Source organism: Rana temporaria, chromosome 2 (assembly GCF_905171775.1).
Source record: "Rana temporaria chromosome 2, aRanTem1.1, whole genome shotgun sequence".
Taxonomy (NCBI): Eukaryota; Metazoa; Chordata; class Amphibia; order Anura; family Ranidae; genus Rana; species Rana temporaria.
In genome coordinates this window covers 166,064,871-166,086,554 of record NC_053490.1, presented here as the reverse complement: position 1 = coordinate 166,086,554, position 21,684 = coordinate 166,064,871, and the positions used below count along the sequence as shown (strand labels likewise).

Sequence of the window (21,684 nt, the reverse complement as noted above, 5' to 3'; positions counted from 1 at the left end):
GCACATGCCCAGTGAGATGCAGATTCGTGCGCGCATGCGCAGTACGGCCGGCCCTTCATTTGCATGGGGTCACGGCTCATTTCAATGGAGCACGCCCACTTCCTTCCCACTTGCAATAACCCTGCCTTACGCCTCGGTATTTACGTCGCGCTGGCGCAAATTTGGGCGCAAATGCTCTGTGGATACGGCACTTACGTCACAAAATTCAGCCGCCGTAACTTAAATGACATACGTTAGGACAAACTAAATTTGCGCCGCTCTACGTGAATATGGCCCTTATATCCTATAGAATATGCTAATTCCTGGACAATGGGGGCTACAGTTACACTGGTTACAGCAGCATTCTAAGGGCCCCAGGGTCTATGAATTGTTGTGGAAATTGTATTATATAAAATGTATGTGGACATTTTGTTCTAAGATGTGTGCTTTATAGATTGTCATCTGTCTCCCTATGTCTGATTTAATCGAGGAGCGCTCTAGCAGAGTGCACTTGGGTTGAATCGAGACCAGCGGTAAAAACCGTCAGTATGAAAACCTTCTCATGGGATTTGAGACATGTTCTCTGTGTGTGTGGACATTTTGCTGGTTTGTAGGTATCAAGCACAATGCGCTGAGCTTCTTGCCTTCAAATGGCTATGCACATTAGAAAAGCAAAGTCTGTATAACGAGAGAAACCTATTATATCTCTCTTGCGGCTACGCTATCCCCTTTTGGATACATATCTGTTTTTATAAGGGGACATTGATATCTGCCTTGCCAGTGTACATATACCGTATATTGACAACAGCAGTAGCAATGTCCCTGCACATTGTCTCATGCCTGTAAGAACAAGTAGAATGATCTTACTAGATACTGTTTACTTTGCGCAATATTGAGTGGGCTCCATGCTGATTAAGATGGTGGATGTGCATGCATGTAGTTGGGCCGGGGGGCAGTGTTCATGCCTCAAATGGATGGGGCGTGAGCACTTCCCCCTTTCCCACCTGTGAGTGCCCTCCCCTTTTCTGTTGTAATTTCCTGTGATGTCATGTTGTATTGAGGAAGCGATTGGCTGTTGGGGCCATGGCTTCCTGTTTGTCATTTCTTTTATTTCCGATGAATAAAAAAACAAGTGTCTGTGCTTCAGGGACAGATGTTTGAGACTCTAGCTTGAAGCAAATAAAAAGGTTAGCTTATATAAGGGGAAAGAATACATTTCCTCCCCAAATATAGGGATTTTTACGTGAGATGTGTTGCTCTTAGTATCGAAGGTAGGCGCACAAAACACAAGGTTTTTAGATATCAAAAATAATTTAATTATATAAATATAAAGTTTCACATTTCATAAAATAAATTAGCAAAGTGAAATATACATGATCACGACCAATTTTACATGATTTATACAAAAAGGAAATCAAGATTATGATTAGAAGAAAAGCAGATGCGATATTGCCAACTAGTTTCGCACTAGATGTGCTTCATCAGGGCTTGCATGATACTTCTGTTCCTTAATTACATGTAGTGGTCTGTGTATGACACAAAGGTTCATTATTAATTCAGGTAGGGTCAATGTAGTATCTTTAAACTTTGTAAATAAGTGTTCAACACATATACAATTAATAAAATAAGAATAAGAGAATATAGTGCGCTTACCAATTATGTTTAAAGAGCTCAAAGAACCTGGCAGAACCAAGAGGAGCTGCCAAGAAAAATAGCGAAGGCGAACCTGATGCGGACAGGAGATATTGGATGCTGCACTTTCAATCAGCGGAGGCCAGATCCACTTGATTTTAGCAGGTGCGGACAATGAGATGTAAAGAGGGGGTTCACCACAGTTAAGGAGGAAGAGATACAGGTAAGAATACGTTGTATCTATTTCTCTCCTAAGAAAGAAGGCACAGGATTAAAATTGAAGATAAAGAAAAATAATATTGATTGAGAAAATGAATGAAAAAATTATAATAATATGACAGATTAAGGATGTATCCATATATATTTTTATAGACATTTTTTTAGATAAAACAGATATCTTATATTCAAATGAACATAGACAGAATAAATATCCATGCATTAAATGAATATGGATAAAGTCTAAAGAATATGTATAAATCTAAAGAGTATTACCTCAATAGTAGTGAAGTTTGGATATAAGCTCAATACTGCTAGTAGAGTCCAGCAGAGTTCACACTGGATTCACGGTAAGCTCTACAAGTAAATAAAGCACAGAATGTGCATGCATATAGGTATATAGATGAATTCAATATAATATGAAAAACATGAATTCAGTAAAGATGACTATTGCGACGCAACATAGTAACCGTCTATTAGAGAAGAATATAATTGAAAAAGAGAAAGAGAATTTACCTTAGATGGTTAATGACATGAAGTATCTAGTAAAATATGCTGATGTCCTAGGGGGATATAATATCCCAGTAGTATTATAACCAAAGACAATGCTGTAGAATAGTCCAAGGGCAGTTATATATGTTGTTTATACTGCGATTCTATAAATAGAATAATAGATAGGTTAAGCTCGTGCATATGGCAAGGAAAACCTGCATAGAGCACTAGATCTTAAGAAGATAGACTGGAAGGTAATTACCTTATTTATGTCTTAACACCGCGAGGCTAAGTAAGGCAGCGTTGCATGTGTGGCGTGATATCCTCCCTCAAGCCGTCCAAGTCGGCGTCTGACACACACTGTGTCAGCGCTGACCTTAAGAGCAACATCTCCACCGGAAGTGAAGAGAGTCAAGCATGACCCCTGGCGTCATATCCGGTCCACGTGTCCCAAGACACTTGCGCGCGCATCCCATGCGCTCCAGCGTGATGATGTAAGCTGGAGCGCATAGGAAGGAGACATGTATTAACAGTCTCAGACCGGCCAGAGACGAAATAGTGGCCGGATATGCGCGCGCGTCCCATCAGATGTTAATAATAGGGACGGGAGGCATTGAAGAGAGCACGCCCCCTGTGTTGGGACCTGTGATTGGCCACACCAAGGCTGTGCAGGATCCGACCTCCCTCCGCATCAGGAATCCCTCCCCATGTTAAATGGAATGGTTCAGAGCTCAGAAAACGCAAAAAGAAAATTTTTTTAATAAACACTAATAATAAGTTATACGCAATAACGCGTGTATTTAACTATGAAGAAATATATTAGAATATACTACTGATTTCTCTCAGCTGGACATCCAATGGCTTATTTTTACACTGTCTTATCTGAGGGAAGGTTAATGAAAAAGACATCTGCAATAATGAATATTTTTAGAAGGTTTTGACATTTTCCAATTGCTAACTCATAAATCATAATATAACAAGGCAAGATGGAACAAAGCAAAATACAATCCAAGTAAGAAAATAAATAAAACAAAAACAAAAAACATAAAAAAGCAAAACAAAAAACACAAGAGATACATTTGAGCCAATGATAGAGGGAGAGGCAATATAGCCATAGATCATAAAGTTCATATCATGTATTTATCACCAATGATTCATTATATCTATATAGGACTAGTACCTAAGGCAAAGATATAATTTGCCTTATATCTATATAGGGCTGGTACCTAAGGTAAAGATATAATTAGCCCTAACAGGGCGACCTATATTAAAGTATATATATGATTTATAAGTTAAATCTCTGTGATTTGAACCAATGATAAATGAATGTATAAAATGTATTCTAATGGGGTTTAATGATGATTAATCACGGCCATGGCATTACCCTATAAAAAAGGTTTAAATGACAGGGATGTGTTGAGCCCTGGTACATAGGTGGCCCGTTGGTCAAAAATCCAACGGGCCTCACGTTGGAGGATTTTTTTATCAAAATCCCCTCCTCTTTCCGGAGGGGAGATCACTTCTAATGCAAAGAAAGTAATGAAAGATGGATCATAGCTGTGGTGCAACCCCACATGTTTGCAAATGGGTGTATAGAGCAAACCTGCCTCTAGATAATAAAGATGATCCTTAATTCTTCTAGAGAATGCCCTTTTCGTTTTTCCTATATAGAAAGCGCCGCACCGACACTTTGCAAGATATACAATACCTATAGTTGAACAATTGGCATGTTTCTTGGATTTAAGGAAACCTCCTCTAGGGAGGGGACAACCGTCCCCTTCTTCGATCCAGGGGCAAACATCACAGTGTCCACATTTGTATGTACCTGGTATCTCAGGCTCCTGTGATACCAGGTACATACAAATGTGGACACTTCTTGCAAAGTGTCGGTGCGGCGCTTTCTATATAGGAAAAACGAAAAGGGCATTCTCTAGAAGAATTAAGGATCATCTTTATTATCTAGAGGCAGGTTTGCTCTATACACCCATTTGCAAACATGTGGGGTTGCACCACAGCTATGATCCATCTTTCATTACTTTCTTTGCATTAGAAGTGATCTCCCCTCCGGAAAGAGGAGGGGATTTTGATAAAAAAGCGCAAGTTTATGAATCAGTGGCAGTTCCTCATTTGCATATTTGCTGAGGGAAAACCATGAGAGCGCAAGTTGCTCCCTGAGCAAAATTGCCCCTTAATTGCGCCGGGGCAGAGAAACTGCCTCTGTGCAAAAATGGCACATTTCAGGCTTAGCTTGCTTTCTGGGTCACCCGCAAATTTGCCTGGGAGCAAATCCGTACTTGCGCGGCGCAAATCACACTTGCTCCCGCGCAAGTCGTACCTGAATCTGGGCCAAGGTCAGTAAATCAATGCCATGTACATTTAATTATATCATTTAGATGAATTTATTCAGTTTCCCACATTTTTTCATCTGTCACTTTCCTTTAAGGCAGTGCATCTTTTTCCCACTGAAAGCTATAGTCTACATAATATACTCATAACAGCTGTTTTTCTTATTAACAATATACATATGTATGTTGACATTTAAATGGAAAATTGATTGCTGAACAACACATACAATTCATGGCCTTTATTTGTTTAAAGTAAAACGCTTTGCATCGTGGTGCACATAACCTCTAGAAGAACCCAACACAACAGAATACAAATTCTTCCTCATTCTGCTTTCTCTATTCCCAGTCATCAGTGTTACCATGTTACTATTCTATTTTCCCTTTCAGATTGTAAGCTACAATCAGCAGGGTTATTTTAGCTTTGTTACAGAGATATTGTATTCATACAGAGGTGGTGTTGTATTCAATGGTGCCTGCAATGGCATGTACTACATTCATCTTTAGTTTTAAAATGTAAAACCCTGTCATTATTTTACTACACAGAGCTAAGGAATGTTTTATAAATATTCTACTATTGATCACATCTCACTGTGGTTTATTCAAATTACAATTCACCAATCTAGTGATACACATTCTTTAGAGATTATCATAAATTATTCTGATAATGCTTTACATTCCTTGTGGGCCTGATGTCAAGTTTGAAAAATGTGACACCCATTTACCCTGTTATGCTAGTATTTCCCTCCAATACATTATACACACCAATGCCATGACCTCAAAAATCCAGTAATGCAGTCTCACTCTGTGAGTTTCCAATAGAGAAGTGAATACTCTGGGCTTCAGAAAAATGGTGGCCTCGATCAAGAAAAAAGAGGAGCAATGGTGGAGGCAACAGCAAAGTATATTTAAAATAGTAATAAATGAACCAAAAAAAGATTTGGTTTGTTGGATATTTTCTGAACTCTTGCCATACTTTTTTCTACCCTTAGGCCCAGGTGATTTTCAAACATGGGTAGATAGGCACCGCCATGTGGACATACTGTAGCAATGCAAAAAATAAAAAATAAAAAGACAGAAATCAGTGAGGAGCAGGTCTTTTATTAAGGTGTAAAAGGCAGCATTAAAAATACACAAATACACAGTACACAATTCCTTTCAATAACTCGTACTCCAGGAAAAGTGCCCAAAACTGCTTTAATGGCACTTCCTATCCCTGGCCTGCATTTCTGATTCTGTAAACAAATTGGACAAGGGATCCAGGATGACGCTATTGACTTAAATATGGTAATTGCCATATTTTTTCAATGGTGCCAACTGGCCAGTTTATTGACTTTCAGCTGCTGGACAAGGAGTCATCATTTCCTGCATTGTGTTTGAATTGGTGGTTCATGGGCCATCTATCAATATAATTGATGATGGATCTAAGTTGCTGGATGGCATGATTGATGTTTAATTTACATATTTTCTTATGTGTGTGTGTGTTTTTTTAAATAAAATTAGTTTCATTTACTTTGCAATTGTTTTCATACTATGCATCTCTTATGCCGCGTACAGACGTTCGTTTTTTGTGATGAAAAAAAACGTTGTTTTTGAAAACGTCATTTAAAATGACCATGTGTGGGGAAAACATTGTTTAATGTCTTCTGAAAAACGACAAAAAAAAATTCGAACATGCTTGAATTTTTTGTGTCGTTTTTCAAAACGTCGTTTTTTGTGTCATTTAAAATGATAGTGGGTGGGCAAAATGACGTTTAAAACGACGTTTTTAAACCCGCGCATGCTCAGAAGCAAGTTATGAAGTGAGCCCCGTCGTACGTGCTGAACGTAACCGCGCTTTGCTAGAGCATTTTGAAAAAACGATGGTGTGTAGGCAACGTCGTTTTTGAAAATGAAGTTTCAAAAACGTCGTTTTATTTCATGATTTAAAACGTCGTTTTTTTTCATCACAAAAAACGACCGTCTGTACGCGGCATTACTCATTTATGTAGACAGGGACAAATATCTGAACAGATATTTGGAGCCCCTTATCTTAAAGAGGGCTTTCAGATTCCAATAAGTCTCCCTCTTGCAGACCGACATATATACCAGGCCAGGGATATGGAGATGAGGCCCTTGTCTCAATCAACAACATAAGGACAAGATGCCCTGCTGGGGGGAGCAAGCACTAATTTCCCTTTACATCCTGTCCCTTTGGAAGTGAGAAGAACTCTCTCTAAAGTGAAGGAAATTACATCTTAAACAATAACATGGGAACAAGTTTTTTCTGTCTACTCCTGTTTAGAGTTGGGCGAACAGTTCCAGCCGAGCAAAAGTTTGGGCCAAACATTGTCTGTTTGGCGAACAGCCGAATGTGCGGGTCGCTTGGCGGGATGTTAGTCTACGAAGCACCCCACACAGCACTGCACTGTGCATTCTAGGGACATAATTGGATGAAGCAATGCACCTGACCACTGGTCAGGTGCAAGGCTTTGCCCAATAAGGGCACAGAGCACAGTCAAAACAATGATTGGAGTCCGGAGTAATGGCAAGTCATGATGACTTTGCCCAATCATGGATCAGTGCTCAAAGTCCCACCCCACAATAAAAAGATTTCCTTCCCACAGGAACCTTTTTCAGTGTGTTGTTAGAGTGGAGAGAGATAGAGCAGGGCGCTGTTTGCTACTATCGAGTTAGTGTGTTATTGTGACTTTGAGTGAAGAGTTTCAGTGTAGTGTTAGTGTAGTCTGAGTATAGTGTGTGTATAGTGTGAGTATAGTGTAGTGTCAGTGTATGTGTCAGAGCAGTGTTAGTGTAGTGTGAGTATAATGTGAGTATAGTGTGAGCATACTGTAAGTATAGTGTAGTGTACTGTGAGTATAGTGTAGTGTGTCAGTGTACTGTCAGTATAGTGTGAGTATAGTCTAGTGTCAGTGTACTGTGAGTGTAGTGTTAGTATAGTGCAGTGTTTAACACAGTATTTTTTACCATTTAGTGCTGTATACTACGCCAATGTTGCTGAATAAATCTTTTTAGTATCTGGAATCACTGCAAGATTGTCTAGGCTGCCTAGCTTTGTTGGTGTTGATTTTATCATGAAGAAATTTTTTGGTATAGGTTTCATGGGCACAATTAACACCCAAGGACAAAACTTTTCTGCACCTGTTTGACAGGTGCATATAATTTTTTTTTTTTTACAGAAAGGACTATTCTTGCTTTTATCAAATTTACCTCTATAGTGTTATGGTGTGAAGGCACCACCAACACCTAAAGCTCAATTTGTCTGCACCTGTTTGACAGGTGTATATACTTATTTTTTTTTAAAGAAAGGCCAATTCTTGATTTCAATCATAAGTACCTCTTATCATTTTTCCTGCTCTCTCTGGCAATGTGTTCTCAGAGCATTCCGCAAGGAAATTGTTTATTTTTTTATCATTGATCTGTAGATCAGTGGTGGCTTCATCAGCAGAATGAGTTTGCCACTAAATCCAAAACTATTCCTTACCGGTAAGCCAGTAATGGTGAAACTGAAGTGGGATATGGAATACAAGGGATACCTGGTCTCTGTGGATGGCTACATGAACATGCAGCTTGCCAATACAGAAGAGTATATTGATGGGGCATTGTCTTGACATCTTGGAGAAGTTCTAATAAGGTGTAATAATGTATTGTATATACAAGGAGTAGAAGAGGAGGAGGAAGAAGATGTTGAGATGAAAGAATAAAGCAATTTCCAAGTTAGTTTAGTAAAAAAAAAATGTGAAACTTCTCTTTTGAGGTTATTGTTGGACAATGCTTTTGTATGTTTTGGTAAGAAAATAAGCAGATTTTTTTTTCAAGAGTACCTCTACAGGGTTATGATATGAAGGCACCACTAACACCCAAAGCCCAATTTTTACACACTTGTTACTTCTATACAAAGTCTGCAAACGTGACACCAGACTTTATCTTAAATAAATTGTTTAATCTTGGCCTGAGTGTACAATAATTTGGCTTCTTCACATAATACTGGTGCAAAAATGTGTTATTTCCATCCAAAGTCTGCTAAAGAGACACCAGAATTTTTCCAAATAATTTCTAATCTTGTTCCGAGTGCACTAAATTGTGGCCGCATCATACAGACTGGCTCCCCAAGCTGTTGTTTACAAAATAAAGAAAGCTTACAAGGAAAATCAACTTAAATGTTATTGTTTTATTTATTTATGCTAGTTTTGCTGCAGCAGGCTCTATACATGGTAAAGATGTGCCACTTTACAGACAGACTGAGGCCCCGTACACACGAGAGGATCTATCCGCTGGAATTGATCTGCGGATCAGTTCCAGCGGATAGATCCGCTGGTGTGTACAACCCAGCGGATATTTTTCCGCAGATTTTTTTCGGGCCGACCGATTTCCAGCGGATAAAAATTTCTTAGCATGCTAAGAAATCTATCCGCTGGAATCGGCTTCAGCGGATCGATCCGGTGGTCTGTACAGACTCACCGGATCGATCTGTCCGATTCCCTCCCTCGCATGCGTCGTAATGATTCGACGCATGCGTGGATATCCTTATATGACAGTGTCGCGCACGTCGCCGCGTCATCAACGCGGCGACGGCGCAACACGTCACCGCGGACGGAATTCCGCGGGGATTTTGATCTCCTGGTTAGTACAACCAGGAGATCAAAATCCGCCAGAGGATTTATCCGCGGATACGGTCCGGAGGACCGTTTCCGCGGATAAATCCTCTCGTCTGTACCCGGCATAAGGTGGCCCCCATGCACTATACAGTGCCTTGACAAAGTATACATACCCCTTGAAATGTTGCCATGTTATAACCAAAAATGTAAATGTGTTTTTTTGGGGGGATTTTATGTGATAGACCAACACAAAGTGGCACATAATTGTGAATTTGGGGGAAAATGATAAATGGTTTTTGCATTTGTATTCAGCTTCCTTTACTCTGATACCCCTAAACTAAAATCTAGTGGAACCAATTGCCTTCACAAGTCAGCTAATTAGTAAATAGAATCCACCTGTGTTTAATTGAATCTGAGTATAAATATAGATGTTCTGTGAAGCCCTCAGAGGTTTGTTAGAGAACCTTAGTGAACAAACAGCATCATGAAGGCCAAGGAACACACCTGACAGGTCAGAAATAAAGTTGTGAAGAAGTTTAGAAGAGGGTTATGTTATACAAAAATATCCCAAGCTTTGAACATCTCACAGAGCACTATTCAATACATCATCTGAAAGAGTATGGCACAACTGCAAACCTACCAAGACATGCCTGTCCACCTGAACTGACAGGCTGGGCAATGAGAGCATTATTTAGAGAAGCAGCCAAGAGGCCCATAGTAGCCCTAGAGGAGCAGCAGAGATCCACAGCTCAGGTGGGAAAATCTGTCCACGGGACAACTATTAGTCATGCACCCCACAAATCTGGCCTTTGTGGGAGAGTGCCAAGAAGAAAGACATTGTTGAAATACAGCCATAAGAAGTCCCATTTACAGTTTGCAAGAAGCCATGTGGGGACACAGCAAACATGTGGAAGAAGGTATTTAACTTTCTGGCCTAAAAGCAAAACGATATGTGTGGTGGAAAACTAAAACTGCACATCACCCTGAACACACCATCCCCACCATGAAACATGGTGGTGGCAGCCAGCATCATGTTGTGGGGATGATTTTACTTTAGCAGGGACAGGGAAGCTGTTCAGAGTTGATGGGAAGATGGATGAAGCCAAATAAAGGGCAATCTTGGAAGACAACCTGTTAAGTCTGCAAGACTTGAGTCTGGGATGGAGGTTCATCTTCCAGCAGAACAACAACCCTAAACATACAGCCAGAGATACAATAGAATGGTTTAAATCAAAGAATATTCATGTGTAAGAATGGCCCAGTCAAAGTCCAGACCTTAATCCAGTTAAGAATCTGTGGCAAGACTTGAAAATTGCTGTTCACTGATGCTCTTCATCCAATCTGATAGATATTGAGCTATTTTAGAAAGAAGAATGGCCAAACAAGTCACTCTCTAGATGTGCAAAGCTGATAGAGACATACCCAAAAAGACTTGCAACTGTAATTGCAGCGAAAGGTGGTTCTACAAAGTATTGACTCAGGGGGCTGAATACAAATGCACACCACACTTTTCACATATTCATTTGTAAACAATCTTGAAAACCATTTATCGTTTTCCTTCCACTTCACAATTATGTGCCGCTTTGTTTTGGTCTATTACATGTAATCCCAATAAAATACATTTATGTTTTTGGTTGTAACATGACAAAAAGTGGAAAATGTCTCGGGGTAGGAATACTTTTTCAAGGCACTGTTTTTAATTACTTCAGTCCCGAGCCTCGTTTTGAGATTTGGTGTTTAAAAACATTTATTTTTGCTAGAAAAATACTTATGCCGCGTACAGACAGTCGTTTTTTGTGATGAAAAAAAACGACGTTTTAAATCATGAAATAAAACAATGTTTTTGAAACATCATTTTCAAAAACGACGTTGCCTACACACCATCGTTTTTTCACAATGCTCTAGCAAAGCGAGGTTACGTTTCACCACTTTTTTCCATTGAAGCTCGCTTCCTGGGCATGCGCGGGTTTAAAAACGTCGTTTCAAACGTCGTTTTTTGCTACACACGGTCAATTTCTGTGAAACAAAAAACGACGTTTTGAAAGACGACACAAAAAATTCGAGCATGTTCAAATTTTTTTTTGTCGTTTTTCAGAAGACATAAAACAACGTTTTCCCCCACACACGGTAATTTTAAATGCCATTTTCAAAAACGTCGTTTTTTTTCATCACAAAAAACGACCGTCTGTACGCGGCATAAGAATCCCCAAACATTATATATATACAGTATATATATATTTTTCTAACACCCTAGAGAATAAAATGGCACACTGTATTTGCACAGCGGTCTTACAGCGGTCTTACAAGCGGTCTTACAAGCACACTTTTTTTGGAAAAAATACTCTTTTTGTGAATAAAAAAATATGACAACATTTTTATTGTGAAAGATAATGTTATGCCGAGTAAATTGATACCCAACATGTCACGCTTGAAAATTGAACCCGCTCATGGAATGGCGACAAACTTTTGCCCTTAAAAATCTCCATAGGCGATGTTTAAAAAAGGTCTAGTGCTATAATTATTGCTCTCATCTCTAAAGCCCTGTACACACGATCGGTTTGATGGACCGTTTTCATCGGACAAACCGATCGTGTGTGGACCCCATCGGTTTGTTTTCCATCGGTGAAAAAAATAGAACACGTTTTAAAATTTTCCTATGGACAAAAAAACGATAGAAAAAAACGATTGTCTGTGAGGAAGTCCATCGGTCAAAAATCCATGCATGCTCAGAATCAAGTTGACGCATGGTCGGAAGCATTGAACTTCATTTTTCTCAGCACGTCGTAGTGTTTTACATCACCGCAATTGGACATGATCGGATTTTTGACCGATGGTGTGTAGGCAAAACTGATGAAAGTCAGCTTCATCGGATATGCGACAGAAAAATCCATCGGATTAGATTCCATCAGATATCCAATCGTGTGTACAGGGCATAAGAACCGCGGTAATACCTCACATGAACACTGTTTTCATATGCAAGCGTATTTTTTTTTCTTATTTATTTTATTTTTAATTTATTATGTTTACACTGTTCTTTTAACCACTCCAGCCCTGGAAGAATTTACCCCCTTTCTGACCAGAGCACCTTTTGCATTGCTTTAACTGATAATTGTGTGGTTGTGCGCTATTGCACCCAAACAAAATTGACGTAATTTTTTCCCACAAATAGAGCTTTCTTTTGGTGGTATTTGATCATCTTTGCAGTTTTTATTTTTTGCGCTATAAACAAAAAAAGAGCAAAAAATTTGAAAAAAAAGCAATATTTTTTACTTTTTGCTATAATAAATATCACAAAAAATATATAAAAACATTATTTTTCTCAGTTTAGGCTGATATGTATTCTTCTACATATTTTTGGTAAAAAAAAATCGCAATAAGCATATGTTGATCGGTTTGCGCAAAAGTTATAGCGCCTACAAAATAAGGCATAGATTTATAGCATTTTTTAAATTATAATGTTTTTATTAGTAATGGCGATATGTGATTTTTATCATGACTGCGACATTATGGCAGACACATTGAACACTTTTGACACTATTTTGGGACCATTGACATTTATACAGCGATCAGTGCTATAAAAATGCACTGATTACTGTGTAGATGACACTGGCAGAGAAGGGGTTAAACGCTAGGGGGCAATCAAGGGGTTAAGTGTGTCCTAGGGAGTGATTCTAACTGTGGGGGGGATGGGCTACCACTGACAGGACAGAGATCACTGTTCCCGATGACAGGGAGCAGTAGATCTGTCATGTTGCTAGGCAGAACAGGGAAATGCCTTGTTTACATAGGCTTCTCCCTGTTCTGCAGCTCCGTGACACGATCACGGGACACCGGTGGACATCGAGTCACGGAGCTCGCGGCGGGTGAGTTTAGTTTAAAGATTTTTATTGAAAGAAATTTCCATAACAAAATGGCAGAAGACAATGACACATGAAAGTACTGAGCCAAGTCTATCCAGTGTAACAGAGCTAGTAAATCATTCTCCCATAGGACATGCTAACAAAACTAAATCATCCAATCTATAACACCAGTGGTGGTAAAACCAACCCTGTGAATGCTACCAAGATAATCAGACTTATATAATACCGCTGCGCAGGTCGCGCGACTCTCGGCTCCCCAGACGCCCCTAAAGGGGTCACACTGCATCCCGGGAGTCAAGGCCACAGAGCCCCGAGCCGCAACGATGGAGAAGGAAGTCTGCCTGCATCAGAGCAAGCAGCAAATATTAGAGCATGTCAGAAAACAACCTAATAATCACAACAACACTACACAACACCAAGAGAGGTGCAAGAGGAGAAAAGAGAGAGAGAAACGTGGGATGGAGAGAAAGAGAGGAGGGTCAGAGAGACGCAGTCAAGAATGGATTGGAGTGGTCCCGCTTTCAGGCTGGACCCCAGTTAGGAGAGACACATTTCAGTAGGTAGCCCAGGGTTCCCATGTGGATCTGAATTTTTCCGATCGGTCCGCCCATTTAGCAACTATTTGCTCCTGCGACATTATCCAGGAGACTTTTCTCCTAAATACCAGAAAGGAAACTGAAGGTTTCTTCCACGACTTGGCTATGGTCATTTTAGCCTCCAACAATATGAAAAATGATAAGATCTGGGATTGTTTAGAAAGGCCAGGGATACACTGGTTCAGCAGCGCCAAATAAGGCTGCGGAGGTACCACTGTCCCCAGCAAAGATCCGATGGTGTGAAAAACCTTATTCCAGAAGGATCTAATGCGGGGGCAGGACCATCACGTGTGGAACATGGTGCCCTCCAGCTCACATCCCTGAAAACATTGTGGAGAGGACCCTGGAAACATTCTCGCCAGCCTGGAAGGAACGTAATACCACCTAAGCATGAGTTTAGGACTTGCTTCTACAAAACATATATTAAGAATATCTTTATACGCCCGATTCGATGCGCTGTACCATACCGCAGTGCTCCATGAGGTGTTCAAGTCCTCCTCCCAGGCCCGTGCATAAGATGGCTTATCTGTCTGAGACATCAGAGCCATATATATATATATCAAGGAGATTCCACCCCTCTGATCCATTGTGTTTGCACACCAGTGTTCGTAGAGAGTTATATTGGGAGGCATCAACTTATTCGTTCAAATAGAATGGAGAAAGTGGGAAATTTGGGAGAACCTAAAAAGTTCATCATTGGGCATGTCCAGTTTTTTCCTGCAGTGTGAAAGGAAAAGCGTGCCCGCCGGGGAGAGAAAGTGTCCTATCCTGTATAGGCCTTTATCCGTCCACCACTGAAATTCCCTGATATCCAACCCCGGTGGGAAGTTGGGATTATGAAATAAATGCGTTAGAGGTTTCAGGGGGGAAATCAGGGTGCGAAGGGAAAATAGTTTGGAGCAGAGGGCTACGGAGTGGGATAGAGTGGGAGACAAAATGGCTGGTCTGCGTTTGGGGTCACACCCCAAAATGTAATCAATGGTGTTTAATGGGATAGCTTGTTGTTCCATTGCGAGCCAATCAGATTTAGCTCCCTTAGAGAAAACCGTCGACATTTGTGTCAGGTGAGCTGCTTGATAGTACCCCCATAGATTAGGAAGCCCCAGGCCACCCTGCGTTTTTAAGCAAAAGAGTATACCCGAGGGACATCTATACCCCTTTTTCCCCCGGACAAATCGGACAATCGGCGATTGAAATTTTCTGAGGAATTGTTTCTTTACCGGGATTGGGAGAGCGCGGAATAAATACAGAAGACGTGGGAGAAGGGTAATTTTAACCGCATTCACTCTACCCAACCAAGACAACCCACACTTGGCCCACCGCTCAATATCCCCTTTACAACCAAATATCATAGGAGGGTAGTTTGCCTTAAAGAGATCCTTAATTTCGGGCGTTAATTTGATTCCTAGGTATGGAATTTGCGAGGGAGCCCAAGTGAAGGTAAAGTTAGTGGAAAGCTGTTTAAGCAAATTCGGGGGGGGGCGGAGATATTCAAAGCTAGAGATTTACCCAAATTAACCTGCAATCCAGAAATCTCACTGAAGACCCATAGTGTCTTAAGTATAATTGGGGTGGATATTCGGGGAGATGTGACGAAGAGCAAGAGGTCGTCAGCGTATAGAGCGCATTTGTGTTCCTGTGGCCCACAGGTTACTCCCTTGATGTCAGTATTCGATCTCAGTGCCACTGCCAACGTCTCTCGATGGCCACCGCGAAGAGGAGAGGGGAGAGTGGACAACCCTGTCTGGTTCCCCTGCCTATGGGGAAGGATTCTGAGTATCTGCCCATCAGGCATACCTGTGCAGAGGGGCTCGAGTAAAGCGACCTGATGAGGCTAAGGAAGCTAGGGCCGAATCTCCACCTTCCCAGAACACCCGCCAAATGATCCCAATCTATAGAATCAAAAGCCTTATGTAGGTCTATAGACAGCAAGAAACCCTTCTGTGGCGGTCCCCCATCCCATTGCGATTTAAGTAGGGAGATGACATCAATAGCTCATCTGATCTGATCCGTTCCCTGTCTCCCAGGGATGAAGCCCACCTGATCTTTGTGAACATATAAGGAGATGAAACTTGATAATCTGTTCGCTAGTATTTTTAACGTCATTGTTAATCAGAGAAATGGGGCGATAATTACACACCTCGCTGGGATCCTTATCCGGTTTCGGAATGACCGAGATATAAGCGGAATTTAAGTCTGCCCCCAGACAGGCTCCATCCCTGATAGAGTTGAACAGTCGCTTCAAGTGAGGGGCCAGATATGCACCAAATTTCTTATAGTAACCGGTGGAGAAGCCATCCGGTCCTGGGGAGGAGCCTAGTTTAAGGGCCTTAATGGTCGACAACACCTCCTCCTGAGTGAAAGGGGATTCCAGGAGATCCCTGTGATCCTCAGACAGAGACTGTTATTGCAGGTCATCCATAAATTCCCTCCCTGTCGAGCTGGGAGGAGAACGGGCAGGTTTGTATAGGTTTGAGTAGAAACGTAAGAAAGCGTCCATAATTTTAGTCGGGTTCTGTGTCAGTTCCCCTGTGGCCACCCGGATTTTAGGGAAGGCTAGTGAACGCTGTTTGGGACTCAGCTTGGTGGCCAAACGGGAGCCCATTCTGTCGGTCTGGGAGTAAAACTTAGCCCTGGTCCACCAAAGGTGTTGTTCGGCCGCAGTTGTCAGGGAGAGGTTAAGAAGTGCACGAGCTTCGTCCAGTCGGGCGAGTGAATCGGTCGTGGGCTGTCGTTTGTGAATTTTCATCAACGTGCGAAATTCCTCTGTGAGTTTAAGAGTGTCTGCCCTGTGTTCCGCTCTAAGTTTAGCAGCCAACTGAATCAGTTTCCCCCTGATGATCGTCTTGTGCGCCGCCCAGACCGTGGAAGGGGACACCTCGCTCGTCGCATTGATAAGGAAGTATTCCTTAATGGCCTCCTCCAATAAGGAACATTGTATCGGGTCGCTCAAAAGTGACTCTCTCAGGCGCCAGCGAGGCGGATTTCTATATCCAGTTGGCCTCCGAGTTAGCAGAGTGACCACGGAGTGGTCTGAAAGGGGGGAGTTTACGATCCTGGAGTTGCATAATAGAGGAATTGTCGTGGCGTGGGTGAATATGTGGTCTATCCTGGCATAGGAGTTGTGGGGGGCAGAAAAATGGGTGTAGTCCTTTGTGCATGGGTTAGCTTCTCGCAAAACATCCACTAACCCTGTGAAGGAGTTTGGCTATTTTGGAACTCTGTTTGGAAGGGCGCTTAGGTTTAGACGTGCCGTCCGCTGATTTATCCAGCGAAAAGTCAAAAGCTGTGTTAGAGTCCCCTCCCATGAAGACAGAACCCTTAAAGTGAGGTTGTAGCTTGCGTAGCAAAGATTCAAAGAAGGATCTTTGTCCCTTATTAGGAGTATAGTAAGAAACAAAAGTGTATAGTTCCCCGTCTATGTGGCCCGAGACCAGGACATAGCGACCCTGAGGGTCAACTATCGATTCCACCAGGGAGAGGTTGATGTGTCTAGCAAAACAGATGGCCACCCCCTTCGTTTTGTTTTCTGCTGATGATAAAAAAAATTGGGGGTAACGCTGATGGAGGAATGTGGGTTTGTAGGAGCATGGGAAATGTGTCTCCTAAATCAGAAGGACATTCGTGTGCATAGAGTGGTAGAGTTGGAGAAGTTTCCTGCGTTTGATGGGGGAATTTAGGCCCTGAGCGTTATGGGAGATGAGCTTGAGGGTTGGTGGGGGAGAATGTGTGTCAGTCATGGATCAGAGGTGTGAAAACTATACCAGACGAGTAGCCTACCTTGGTCCAGCTGAGAATACTCCCTGCAGAAATCGGGCAACCGGAGCGCTCTGGACCCGGGACCTGGGACGAAGGACTGGAATCCGCCGTGGAACCTACGCACACTCCAAGGGTCATGAGAGGAAAGCAGAAACAAAAGAAATGAAAAGGAGAAAGATGAGAAAAGAGAGAACATTATGACTGTATAACTGCAGCAAAGCAAATCAAAGCATACAAAAAAGAGACAGTGCATGATCTGAACCTGGGGGCCAGCCTGCCCCTAAGATTGTCAGCATGCCTAGCCCTTTTCATAACCTCCTTTTTGACCGCATAGTAGTGCAGTTTTACAATGATGTCTCTGGGCAATGCATCCAATCGGGGAGATTGCAAGGCTCTGTGTGCCCTGTGTAGCTCCAGACGGTGCTCAGCAATATCAGGGATGAGGCTTTTAATGAGGGATTTCACCGCCACTTGTACCTCCTTGTCTGATTCCGGGAGCCCCCGTACCCTAAAGTTATAGCGTCTCGATCGGTTCTCAAGGTCGTCGATCTTAGCAAAGGCCTTTTCCAATTGGTCCTGTACCTCTTGCAACCTGGCGGAATTCTGATTAATCCGTACCACCGCTTGGTCAGCCTTCTGCTCAATAGTGTCCATCCTCATCCCCAAATGCAGCAAGTCCGCATGGATGGATGATGTAATCTGTGCTGCGTTTAACGCCAGGCTCTTGGACAACATTTGGGAGAAAGCAGTCATCATTGTAGGAAAGTCTGTGGGGATGGGGGCCTCCTCCTGCACCTCACATACAGAAAGCAGCAGGCCTGTATGAGGATCTATCATGGTGGTAGTGGGGAATCCAGCCCCCACCCTGTCCAGCAGTGACTCAGTGGAGGAAGGAGATGCTGCTACAGCCGAGGGGGAAGTCAGTACCTGGAGACTGCGGGGGGAGCAGGTCCTGATCAGCTATGGAGTCCTCAGGCCGTTCCGCTGCAGGCAGGCCTCGTGGAGCCGCCATATTGGCATAGCTGAGGGGGCCAGGAGACGCCACCATCTGACCAGATAAGTCCCTCCTGACAGGCGGTAATGACATCTGCGGGATCGGGGGTGCCTCCCCTACCTGATGGTCCCAGTTAGAGGGCTGCAGGGGCGCTGGCGTGGTGGAGCGGAGCTTTAGATGCCGGCGGCCATCTTGGAAGCTGCCGTGCATGCGCCTCCCTATACCGCAATTTAAAGGGGACGTACCTGTCGTGTAGTGGCTCAGCTGTGCCATTGTGCCGACGTATATTGTCATGTGCTGGTCGACAAGTGGTTAAAAAAAAATTGTCAGAAATTTAAACATCATGTAAAGCATGATAGGACCTCAAAAATACCTCAGATCTCATATTTACACTAAAATGCAATACAAAAATACCAAAAATGTTGTTTGAAGAAAAAAAATGTCCTGTTTTGACGTCACTTCCGCCCTCCCATGGTATGGAGCCAAATGGGGGGCCATCTTCCCCTCATTCAGCTTCATACCACAGAGGGGACAGGATCCGATCACCTCTGCCACTACCCATGGTGCCGGTAAGCGGTGGAAGGCACCTGAGGGCAGTGGGGGGGGCCCCCTCCCTCAACAGATAAAAGTGATCTTGCTGTGAATTCACCACAGAGACCACTTTTATCTGAAAGTCGGCTGCCCGCTGAAGAAGAGGATACCGGGGTTTACGGCAGCTAGCTGCTGACATAACAACGATATTCCTCTTCAAAAAGCCAATGCATAATGACGACGGGTGGTCGGCAAGTGGTTAAATAATTGTTTTATTTTTATTGTTTTACTTTAAGCACCTTAAAAACCCTGCTCCTTTCAAAACAATCTTTAAAAAAAAAAAAATTTTGCATTGATATATGTGCCTCAGGGCAGTACCCTGGACCCCATAATTTTTTTCCGACCACTAAATTTCATATAAGCCTTCAAAATTTCTAACCCTTTGCTGCTTTTTTTTAAAACAGAAACTTGGCTTTATGCCTCGTACACACGATCGTTTTTTCCATCGGACTAAACTACGACAAGTTTTTCCAACGGAATTCTGCTCAAGCTGTCTTGCATACGCACGGACACACCAAATTCCGACCGTCAAAACCACGGTGATGTACAACACTACGATGAACCTAGAAAAATGAGCATGCGTCAAATTGTCATGCCCCCCACACACACACCACCATTTTCTAAGAGCATAGGAGTGGTAGAAATAAATAAGGTGCTACTGATTTTTTAGGCCCTGCAATAGTGTAGCAAATGTTAATCAAATCACAAGTTTCCCAAAAAATACACTGATATCAGTATTAGGGGACACAAACATTACAAAACTTCTGTTAAATTTCCACTAAATATAAAAGTTAAAACTCTATTGAGTGAAAAAATAACAAATATTTGTAAAGTTTTAATTTGTGCCTGATTTTTTTAGGCCTTGAAAAGGTTGCTTAACCGGTTCCCGACTGGCGCACAAGGATATATGTTGACAGAATGGCACGGCTGTGCTAAAGGGCGTACCGATATGTCCCCTTTAATTTGCTAGCCATGGGGACGCGCACACCGGTGGTGGCGCGCTCGAGACCCTGCTGTGAGCTCCGTGACCACGGGACCCACGGACCCGATTGCTGCCGGGGGGCCCGCAATTGGATCACAGAGCTGAAGAACGGGGAGATGTTAGTGTAAACACAACATCTCCCCGTTGTCAGGAAAGGTTCCATCCGCTGGAAATATCTATCATTTGGCATGCAGTACTGAGGTCCACCAGCAAGTGTCTCCTGGCAGTTTTGAACTGTCAAGGGAACTTCTCCCTGCTGGTGTTCTTGGATCCTGGCAGTGTGGAGCAGACAGCACCTTTTGCGCTCAGGTGTGACTTGAGGCCAATTACAGGCATTCCTATAAATACCCGGCAAGTGCAAACATACCTTGCCCTGGTATCGTCCTCGTGCCCTGATCTGTACCTGCTGCCTGATTATTTGAACCTGTTCCTGAAATCTGATACCTGAGTTCCTGATCCTGTCTCCCTGTCCTGACCATCCATCCTCTCCTTGTCCTGTGTTGCTTACCCCATCTGCTGATCTCCATGTATATGACCTTGGCCTGGCTAACATTTATGCTTCTGGAATATCCCTTTGTCCATCTGCCGATCTGCTGTGTATGACCCTGGCCTGGCTATTGTTTATGATTCTGGCATTTCCCATTTATTGTACATATCTGTCTGTTGTTACAGTATTTGTGGGTCTCTGTCTGTTGGTTGGTTTGTTGCACTGTGTCATATTGGAGGTGGTTGTATTTATATTATTCACTTACCTAAATAAATCATTATATTTTCACTTATATGTGTTTGGTGTTTCTCTGTTGCTAGCCACACAGTTCTGGTCACACCTGGTACATGACCCCCGTTCTGCCTAGGTGACACTGTCACTGATCGTGTTCCCTGTCATCGGGAACAGCAATCAATGACGTGTCACGGCAAGCCATGCCCCCTAACAGTTACAAGCACTCCCTAGGACACACTTTACACCTTCATCGCCCCCTACAGGTTAACCCTTTCACTGCCAATGTCATTTTTACAGTAATAAGTGCATTTTTATAGAACTGATCGCTGTAAAAATTATAATGGTCCCAAAATGGGGTCAAAACTGTCCAATGTGTCCGCCATAATGTCGCAGTTATGATAAAAATCGATGATCGCCGCCATTACTAGTAAAAACTAAATTATTAATAAAAATGCCATAAAACTATCCCCTATTTTGTAGACGCAAACCAATCATTAAACGTTTATTGCGTTTTTTTACCAAAAATATGTAGAAGAATACATATCGGCCTAAAGTGAGGAAAAAAAAATTATATATATTTTTCTGGGGATATTTATTATAGCAAAAAGTAAAAAATCTAGCATTTTTTTTTAAATTTACGCTCTATTTTTGTTTATAGCGCAAAAAATAAAAACCGCAGAGGTGATCAAATGCCATCAAAAGAAAGCTCTATTTGTAGAAAAAAAAAGAACGTACATTTTATTTGGGAGCTACGTCGCACGACCGCAATTGTCAGTTAAAGCAACGCAGTGCCGAACCACAAAAGGTGGCATGGTCTTTGGAGAGCAAAATGGTCTGGGGTTAACTGTTTATCAAATCACTATTTTTGCAAAAAATCCTCGTATTTCAATATTTCAGTATTAGCAGACACAAATACTACATA

At 42.3% G+C, this 21,684-nt stretch overlaps 1 long non-coding RNA gene and 1 pseudogene across 2 annotated transcripts; one reads left to right on the top strand and one right to left on the bottom strand.

Moving 5' to 3' along the window:
- Nucleotides 1–1,444: 1,444 nt before the first annotated feature.
- Nucleotides 1,445–3,223, bottom strand: LOC120929678. Of its 2 annotated transcripts, XR_005747417.1 has the most exons (4): nt 2,582–3,223; nt 2,344–2,483; nt 2,104–2,184; nt 1,445–1,862 (listed from the first exon to the last, which is right to left on the bottom strand). It is a non-coding gene; the product is annotated as an uncharacterized LOC120929678 (long non-coding RNA). The 2 variants fall into 2 exon arrangements; XR_005747416.1 differs by lacking the exon at nt 2,582–3,223 and having other exon boundaries at nt 2,344–2,567.
- Nucleotides 3,224–8,027: 4,804 nt separating this feature from the next.
- Nucleotides 8,028–8,489, top strand: LOC120928566 (annotated as a pseudogene).
- The last annotated feature ends 13,195 nt before the right edge of the window (nt 8,490–21,684 follow it).